The following is an 8,402-nucleotide window of genomic DNA, read 5'->3' on the forward strand; positions in this document are numbered from 1 at the left end:
CATACCCAAACTGTAATAACTTCACAGGCCATAATACAGATCTATAAAGACTTGATTTCAAAAGAAACATCTTATAGGTTCTGAAACGCAGCATATTTGTGGCTTAAATACGTCCTAATTCTAATCCTACTACTAGGCAGTTCTCCAGTAATGTGGTGGATGGTCGGTGTAGATTTACTACAATATCAAAACACTGTAGGTTTTGCACATCCACTCCTGAGTTACTTTTAACTGTACAAATGTGTGATATAGATGACTGGCGAAGAGACAGTGGTATGCAGCCTTGTGGATACTCAGGACACATTTACCTCTGGATCACTGGAGCGTTAGACCAATCCTTGTTTTGGCCCCTCATGCTTTGTATTGCATCATTTCTCAACCCAACCTCTTCACTAGAAAACCATACAAGGATGTTTTAGTGAAATGGTTGTAGTCTCTTGTAGTTTTGGTCAGCAATACACTGTTAAAAACCTACTGCATGAAAAAGGGTCTAATTAATACTGTGCAAGATTTCACACATATGCAGCAAATATATTATATAGTCTCCATTTAATAAAGCCTGACTTCATAAATGCGACTTCAGTAGGATGAAATGCTTCTGGAGGCCTGTTACCTCTGCTTTAGCTCTGTGGAGAATCTAGGTCTGCCTGGACACTGCTGAAAGCCCTTTATTAGGATATCTTTTTAGTCTTAATAGAGGCTGTACTACAGGTTATTATTTGTCACCCTAAAACATTTCGGGTTGATCATGTTAGCTACATGTTTTGCTGACACTTGTCTGATAGAACTAGCACTGTTATAAAATTATTTTTACTTCACTAAAAGAGAAATAAAAATACAAACAGCTGTCCTCTTTCAATAATCACAAAACTGCTTTTAACAGCTTGAGAGCAGAGGGTGTGACGAACATCAAAAACAAACTCAAAGTTGCATTAGTCATGTTACAACATGGCCTCATTTAAAAATGTGTAATTTAGTTATTTTTTGCTAAAGTAGCTATAATCAATACTACTACTACTTGCGTGGCAGCAAACAGCTACAGGCCCAGAGTGAAACTCATCAGTAGTGGAAATATGTAGTGGAGAATTTTGCAGCTGAAGGGACAAATATTTCCCGTAGGAAGTGGTGGAGATCAAAATCAGAGCAAAAAGATGGTGGATACACTTCTAATCAGATGTTTACCTGACAGTGTCTATTACAACCCAAAGTGGAATCTTTTTTCCAACAAAAAAGAAGTCATTTTGTTCTCCAAACCTTAATGAAACCAGTAAAAACAAAACAGATGATTAAAATGAAAGTCCGAAATAAGTCTTGAGCTGAAGTTGGCTGGTGGATTGCATGCAATTTGTACAGGCTCGTTCTGTGGGCTTTTGTTGCCTTTCATTGCCGTTTAAGAGTAGAAATATTCTACCCATTTTTCCTGTTCAGCAATGTGACATGACCATCGTTTAAAATAATTGTTGAAGAAACCTGATTATTGGTTAATTGTATGGGAATGACAGGTGCTGACAGTTGTTACATTTTACTGGCTATAAATTAATGATACTGTTGCAAGTTTTCGCAACAAGCTTAAAAGGTCACATCAGAATGTAAGTCTTGTGTTCTGCCATTATGACTTGATTGCACATATTGTACATATAAGAATATTTTTTTTAAAAATAAGTCAATGGGGAAGATTATTGAAAAAAAGGTTTTGTTTTGTTTTTTACCATGTGGCTTCTCTGCAACTGAAAGTTGCTAGTCTATGACCTTGCAGTGTCATTGTTTGCTCAGTCAGACTCACAGCTCACTCAGTTCTGTCTTAAAATGATAAGTTAAAGGCCTCAGCAGTCACCTATGTACAGAACATCATCTTTGAGTCTATAAGCTTTTAAAACTGTGTATCATGACTGAGCAAACAACACAGAATGTGATGCTGAGCCACTAATTCATTTAGCGCCAGTGATGACTCATTTTACTCTCACTGTTTGGGTCTAAAACTTCAAGTAGTGAAGACTTGTGTAAAATAATTAGAAGAATTTACACTAATTTTTCTTAAATGTTGCTTTCATGTGACTGAACAAATATGTATTTCGATCAAGAAACAGATGTTTCAAAATGTGTGGGATCACCTCTTCAGGTCACTGTGTAAATGAAAGAAATAGGCACTTATTCACCTCTTAATAGTGAATTACTCTCTGATGACAGACAGCTCCTCATCAGTAGGTTTCACTACTGTTTTCTCAGACCTTGACTGACCCAGCAGCCATCCTCTTTCAACATGACTTACACTGCAACATGGCCATGTACTGTGGTGTACACATGCACTTGTGCTTCTATGCTTTCCTGCTGCTTGAGCAGCATTTCAGGGCTCTGCTAAATGATCCTCTTCTCTTCACCCTCTATCCTCACACTCCCTGCTAGGGACTCAGCCTCTTCTCATGTGTTTCTGCTCCTCTCATTTTCTCTGTTGATCCTCTCCTCCCAATTGGCTCGGCTCTGCCCTTTCAGCTCGCTCGTCGTGTTCATGTAGACGAGGCTGGGGCAGAGAGTCCTTAATGTTTATCAGCATCCAAGTGGATGCTGTCAAGGAATAAATAACCATCACATTCGGTGATTGCTTGATGAGATGTAATTAGGCGTGCCGATTTGAGATTAATCACGAGGAGTCGGTCGCTTCGTTCTAAAGCATCGCTTTCAAGGAGGCATCCTGGGATTACAAGGGAGTGACTTGAAGATGTGCAACATATACCCATAAATGGGTGTTTTTTTAATGAAAAATACAAATATAATAGCCTCAGAATTAGAACTGAAGACAGACCACACACATTTAGTTCAAACTTACACCCTGGTTCAAAACAGCTGATGTTTGGGGAAATGCTTTTACTTGATTTTTCTCTTGCCTTGCAACTCCTTCACAAAGGTCACTGTATTAGGCTTGCTGCATATTTTACTGTAAAGACATTTTTAAAATGAACAGTAACCTGACCTGGAACATGATGTCTGACTCTGTTGCCTAATACCGCCCGGTCAGACTACACTATTGATCCTATATTTTGCTGAACTGTTTTGTAGCCAGCTGTTTCTTAAGGAACAATGAGTCTGAGGCATTTTGGTTTTTAATCCATCTCCACCCAAACACACGTCACAAACCTCCTGAACTGCAAAATGATAGTCTTTTATCACAAAACCTAAATGAGAGTTTTGTTTACAATAAAAACCCAAAACAAAACAAAAACCCCCAGAAAAGTTGGAAAATATCATTAGCCAGAGAGACAGAAATTTTTCAAGAAACAAAACGGGAGATATAAATATTTAAGTGTAGTTAAAGGTTAAATAGAAACGAGAGAGAAGAGAGTGCTCACAGAAACAGAAAAATGGAAGCAACAGCAGCAGACAGACAGGAGAGAAGCGGGAGCATGAGGAGTAGTCACAAGAAAGTCTGTCCTACCTCTGGCCATTGCTGCTCTCACTACAGTCCAAGTAACATCCTTGTTTAGTCGTTTAGTAGAGACCAAGCTAGTCCAGTCCAAAAGACTGCCAGTCAGTCAGCAGGCTCAAGGATGTGGAGTCGTGGCTAGACTGGACTGGTGTCTGGTTCCCAATGAGGCAGGCAAAGAGAGGCAGGCAGCAGCCGCCGAGTCGTCTTCTCTGCTCACACAAACACTCGGCTACATGCAGCACGACAGCAGAGGCACTGACTGGAGCCTCAGCAGGCACAGAAGCAACATCCCTCCCATCCAGCCTGAATTAATTAAGCCTTTTTTTCTCTCTCTCTCTCTCGCTCGCTGCTGTTTTTTCTCTCTCCCTCTCTCTCTCCCTCTCTTCCCGAATGTGTGTGTGTGTGTGTGTGTTTCTGCTTCCCCATGTTCAGCTTCCTCTCTTGCTCTCTTCTCTTCCTTTTCTGTCTCACTGATCAACAGCTGCGCTTGCTTCTTCTCTTCCCCTTTGATTCAACTGTCCTCACTACGGTCATATCTGTTTTATTCTTTTTGAATTTTCAAAAACAATAAATCTTTTTTTTATTTAAAACAATATTTCCTACAAAAGGCAGAATGCCCAATCACATTTATGTTTCAGAGAATGGAAATAGACTCAAGAGTGTCACATCTATTCAAATTGTCATACGTCTTCATTGGTGGCAGGTTCTATTATAATAATAAATAGTTCCAGTTAAATTGTTTGTGTTTAATCTGATGTAAGGCTTCCAGAATGGAAACAGTTAAATTATGAACCTCTATTGGCTTTGGTTAACTCTGGGAGATCTTAGGGCACCTACAGTTGGTTTATTCTAGTCCAAATTGGTTGATAAGTTTGTATAGTCCTGGCTTTTCCCGTGGTTTGGTTTCTTTAGAAACAGAGAAAACCCCAAGCAAATCAAATTTGTCAAGCCATCCCAATAAGAACATTCAACATTGCAACAGTTTGTAATGGATAACAGTTTGTATCCATTGCACATCTTCAGTACTCTGTGCTTCTATGCTACTCATCCCAGAATGCAAGTACACGACTATGTGGAAGCATTTAGCTCAAACATTCAATGTACACCTGATAGTTGTGTCTGATCACATTCTCACCATAAATAACTCATGGCCACCTCTGCCAGTGGAGTATTGACAATCAGGGACAAATTAAATTATCATTCTGATTTGCACTGAAAACTGTTTTGTTTTCTTAGATTTTTTTTTTAAATAAATAACTCCTTGGCCTTTTACCAAAACATAGCAGCAGGGATTTAACAACAAGGTTTGGAGCCAGCGCTGGGGTCATCACTGATGATGACTTACAGTGGGGCAAAAAAGTATTTAGTCAGCCACCGATTGTGCAAGTTCCCCCACTTAAAATGATGACAGAGGTCAGTAATTTGCACCAGAGGTACACTTCAACTGTGAGAGACAGAATGTGAAAAAAAAATCCATGAATTCACATGGTAGGATTTGTAAAGAATTTATTCGTAAATTAGGGTGGAAAATAAGTATTTGGTCACCTCAAACAAGGAAGATCTCTGGCTCTCACAGACCTGTAACGTCTTCTGTAAGAAGCTTTTCTGTCCCCCACTCGTTACCTGTATGAATGGCACCTGTTTGAACTCATCATCTGTATAAAAGACACCTGTCCACAGCCTCAAACAGTCAGACTCCAAACGCCGCCATGGCCAAGACCAAAGAGCTTTCGAAGGACACCAGGAAAAGTATTGTAGACCTGCACCAGACTGGGAAGAGTGAATCTACAATAGGCAAGCAGCTTGGTGTGAAAAAATCAACTGTGGGAGCAATCATCAGAAAATGGAAGACATACAAGACCACTGATAATCTCCCTCGATCTGGGGCTCCACGCAAGATCTCATCCCGTGGGGTCAAAATGATCATGAGAACGGTGAGCAAAGATCCCAGAACCACACGGGGGGACCTGGTGAATGACCTGCAGAGAGCTGGGACCAAAGTAACAAAGGTCACCATCAGTAACACACTACAACGGCAGGGAATCAAATCCCGCAGTGCCAGACGTGTTCCGCTGCTGAAGCCAGTGCATGTCCAGGCCCGTCTGAAGTTTGCCAGAGAGCACATGGATGATACAGCAGAGGATTGGGAGAATGTCATGTGGTCAGATGAAACCAAAGTAGAACTTTTTGGTATAAACTCAACTCGTCGTGTTTGGAGGAAGAAGAATACTGAGTTGCATCCCAAGAACACCATACCTACTGTGAAGCATGGGGGTGGAAACATCATGCTATGGGGCTGTTTTTCTGCCAAGGGGACAGGACGACTGATCCGTGTTAAGGACAGAATGAATGGGGCCATGTATCGTGAGATTTTGAGCCAAAACCTCCTTCCATCAGTGAGAACTTTGAAGATGAAACGAGGCTGGGTCTTCCAACATGACAATGATCCAAAACACACCGCCCGGGCAACAAAGGAGTGGCTCCGTAAGAAGCATTTGAAAGTCCTGGAGTGGCCTAGCCAGTCTCCAGACCTCAACCCCATAGAAAATCTGTGGCGGGAGTTGAAAGTCCGTGTTGCTCGGCGACAGCCCCAAAACATCACTGCTCTCGAGAAGATCTGCATGGAGGAATGGGCCAAAATACCAGCTACTGTGTGTGCAAACCTGGTAAAGACCTATAGTAAATGTTTGACCTCTGTTATTGCCAACAAAGGTTATGTTACAAAGTATTGAGTTGTATTTTTGTTATTGACCAAATACTTATTTTCCACCCTGATTTACGAATAAATTCTTTACAAATCCTACCATGTGGATTCATGGATTTTTTTTTCACATTCTGTCTCTCACAGTTGAAGTGTACCTCTGGTGCAAATTACTGACCTCTGTCATCATTTTAGGTGGGGGAACTTGCACAATCGGTGGCTGACTAAATACTTTTTTGCCCCACTGTATGTCTCAGAGATTTTTATATGATTCAGAATATAATGAGATAAACTAGGAAACAGTTTCAAAGGAATAACACAAAAATGACGATTAAAATTAACCTCAAAAAGCAACATTTACTTTAAATGGGAAATGCTAGGGAAACCTAGTTCCCCGAAAACTGCCTCTTGTTTATATTTTCTTCTACAGTTCTCACCATGACCATTATGTGATCTTCCTGTGTATCATACACCCACACATGTACTCAGTGAACATCCTGCACAGGTTGTCATATAAATCTAAAGGTGTCACAGTAAATGTGTCAGGCTGTTGTTCCACTGCTTGGTATTTGGAGGAATAACGGCAGCTGTGTCTATCCATTTATTCCCCCTTATATCCCGTCGCTTAACTGATTGTATTTTACACACACACACACACACACACACACACACACACACACACACACGCACACACACACACACACACACACACACACACACAATTTGGTGTGTTGCCTCATCTCACACCATGCTGCATGGTTTCCTGCCGTTGTAGATGTGAGCTAAAAGAGGCTGGTCCCCAGAGAAAGAAGAGAAGCATTCACTATTTTTTCCTCTTTGTGTCTCCTCTCCCTCTAGTCCTTCTCATATTTCCATCTTCCTGTTGCCTGGAAGTTACACCAAGTTATTTGATAACTGTTGGTTGTTTTTAACTTCATATGATAAAAGAGCTGGACTTTAAAAAAGCCAGTAGGGAGACTGTAGAAAAAAGATGCAGAAACCATAGATGGGGGCAATCCTGTTGATGGGAACTCTGTGAAAAGGCCAGCAAAATAATCTACAGGCCACAACATAATCTTAAAAGGGAAACTGGCTCTCCAGCTGCCTTAGTGTTTTAAGTAGTTCAGAGGAATGTGATTGTGTTAGGGCAGAAAAACAAAACTTGCTCTGAGTTTCTACCACTTCCCAAAGAATGTCTGACATCCACTGATAATGTCATGGTCCTGGGCCATGTTGGCCCAGTATTCTTAGTTTTCTTGTATGTTTGTATTTTGTTCCCTATTTAGGCCATGTTTCCTGAGTTGCCCTGTTGTGTTGTTCCCTAAGTGTTTTCCCTTCGTGGCTTTTACCCCCTGTGTGCCCCTCTGTGTATCTGTGAGCCCTCGTCTCTCCTTATGTTTTATTCCATGTTTCCCCAGCCCGTTATGTCTGTGTTTTCCCCGTGCTCTCTCTCCTCCTGTCTGAACCTCTGTACTTCCTGTTTGACTCTGCCCGTCTCCCGTCAGTGTTATGTTCACCCCGCCCTGTCTCGTTATGGTTATCTGTGTCAGCTGTGTTCCCCGTGTGTTCCCACTTTCCTCGTTAACCCTCTGTGTATTTCTGTCTGCGTCTCCCTCTGTTCGGCGTCGCGTTCTCCCTCATGCTGTGTGTGGTTCTCCCCGTGTCTTCTGGTATATGTTACAATTAGCTTTTCCCAGTGTAGTTTAGTTTTGTATTGCTTTGGTATCACTGCTTTCGTTTGTCACCTGTCAGCAATAAAGCTGCATTTTGAGTTTATCCCCTGAGTCCGTGAGTTTGCATTTTGGGTCCTCATCCTGCCTGCCACACAGCGACCATGACAGAAGAACGCGACCACGAACTGGACCCAGCAGCTCACAACCCCTCCGCGGACCTCCAGGAAGACTTGGTCTACACGGTGGAATACCACTGTGAGGAATGGGCGACGCTGCCTAGAGGCGAATACCGGGAGACCGTAGCCGTCCGTCTTCAGCGGATGGTGTCCGGGCTCCCGTGGCTATTCGGCGCGCTGCGCCCCCACATCCGGGACTTTCTTGTGTCCGCCGTGGGCATCCGCCCGGGGCAGCTGTCCCAGAAAGAACCGGAAACGGTCAGGATTGGGACCATGGGGCTCACCACCGTTACGCCGCCTGTTCGCTTCTCATCGGCTTCTACATCTTCGCCACCGCCTGTCTACACTACGTGGCGCACGGAGATGCCAGAGGCCAGCGAATTCAGTGAAGAGGAGCGGCAGCAGGTGTTACGGGCATATCGGGAGGACGA

General features: G+C 42.5%; 1 protein-coding gene across 2 annotated transcripts in view; it reads right to left on the reverse strand.

Annotated features, from left to right (window-relative positions):
• dgkg (diacylglycerol kinase, gamma) overlaps positions 1–3,827 on the reverse strand; it is a 161,481-nt gene extending 157,654 nt beyond the window's left edge. For both annotated transcript variants that reach the window (XM_085435537.1, XM_085435538.1), the window contains exon 1: positions 3,431–3,827. The gene's annotated coding sequence lies outside the window, so the exon portion shown is untranslated. The remainder of the gene's footprint in view (positions 1–3,430) is intronic.
• Positions 3,828–8,402: the final 4,575 nt, after the last annotated feature.

The sequence above is a fragment of the Copadichromis virginalis genome, linkage group LG16 (genome assembly GCF_057382275.1).
Source record: "Copadichromis virginalis isolate Kocher_CV1m ecotype Utaka linkage group LG16, C_Virginalis_male_GT1.1, whole genome shotgun sequence".
In the NCBI taxonomy this organism is placed as follows: Eukaryota; Metazoa; Chordata; class Actinopteri; order Cichliformes; family Cichlidae; genus Copadichromis; species Copadichromis virginalis.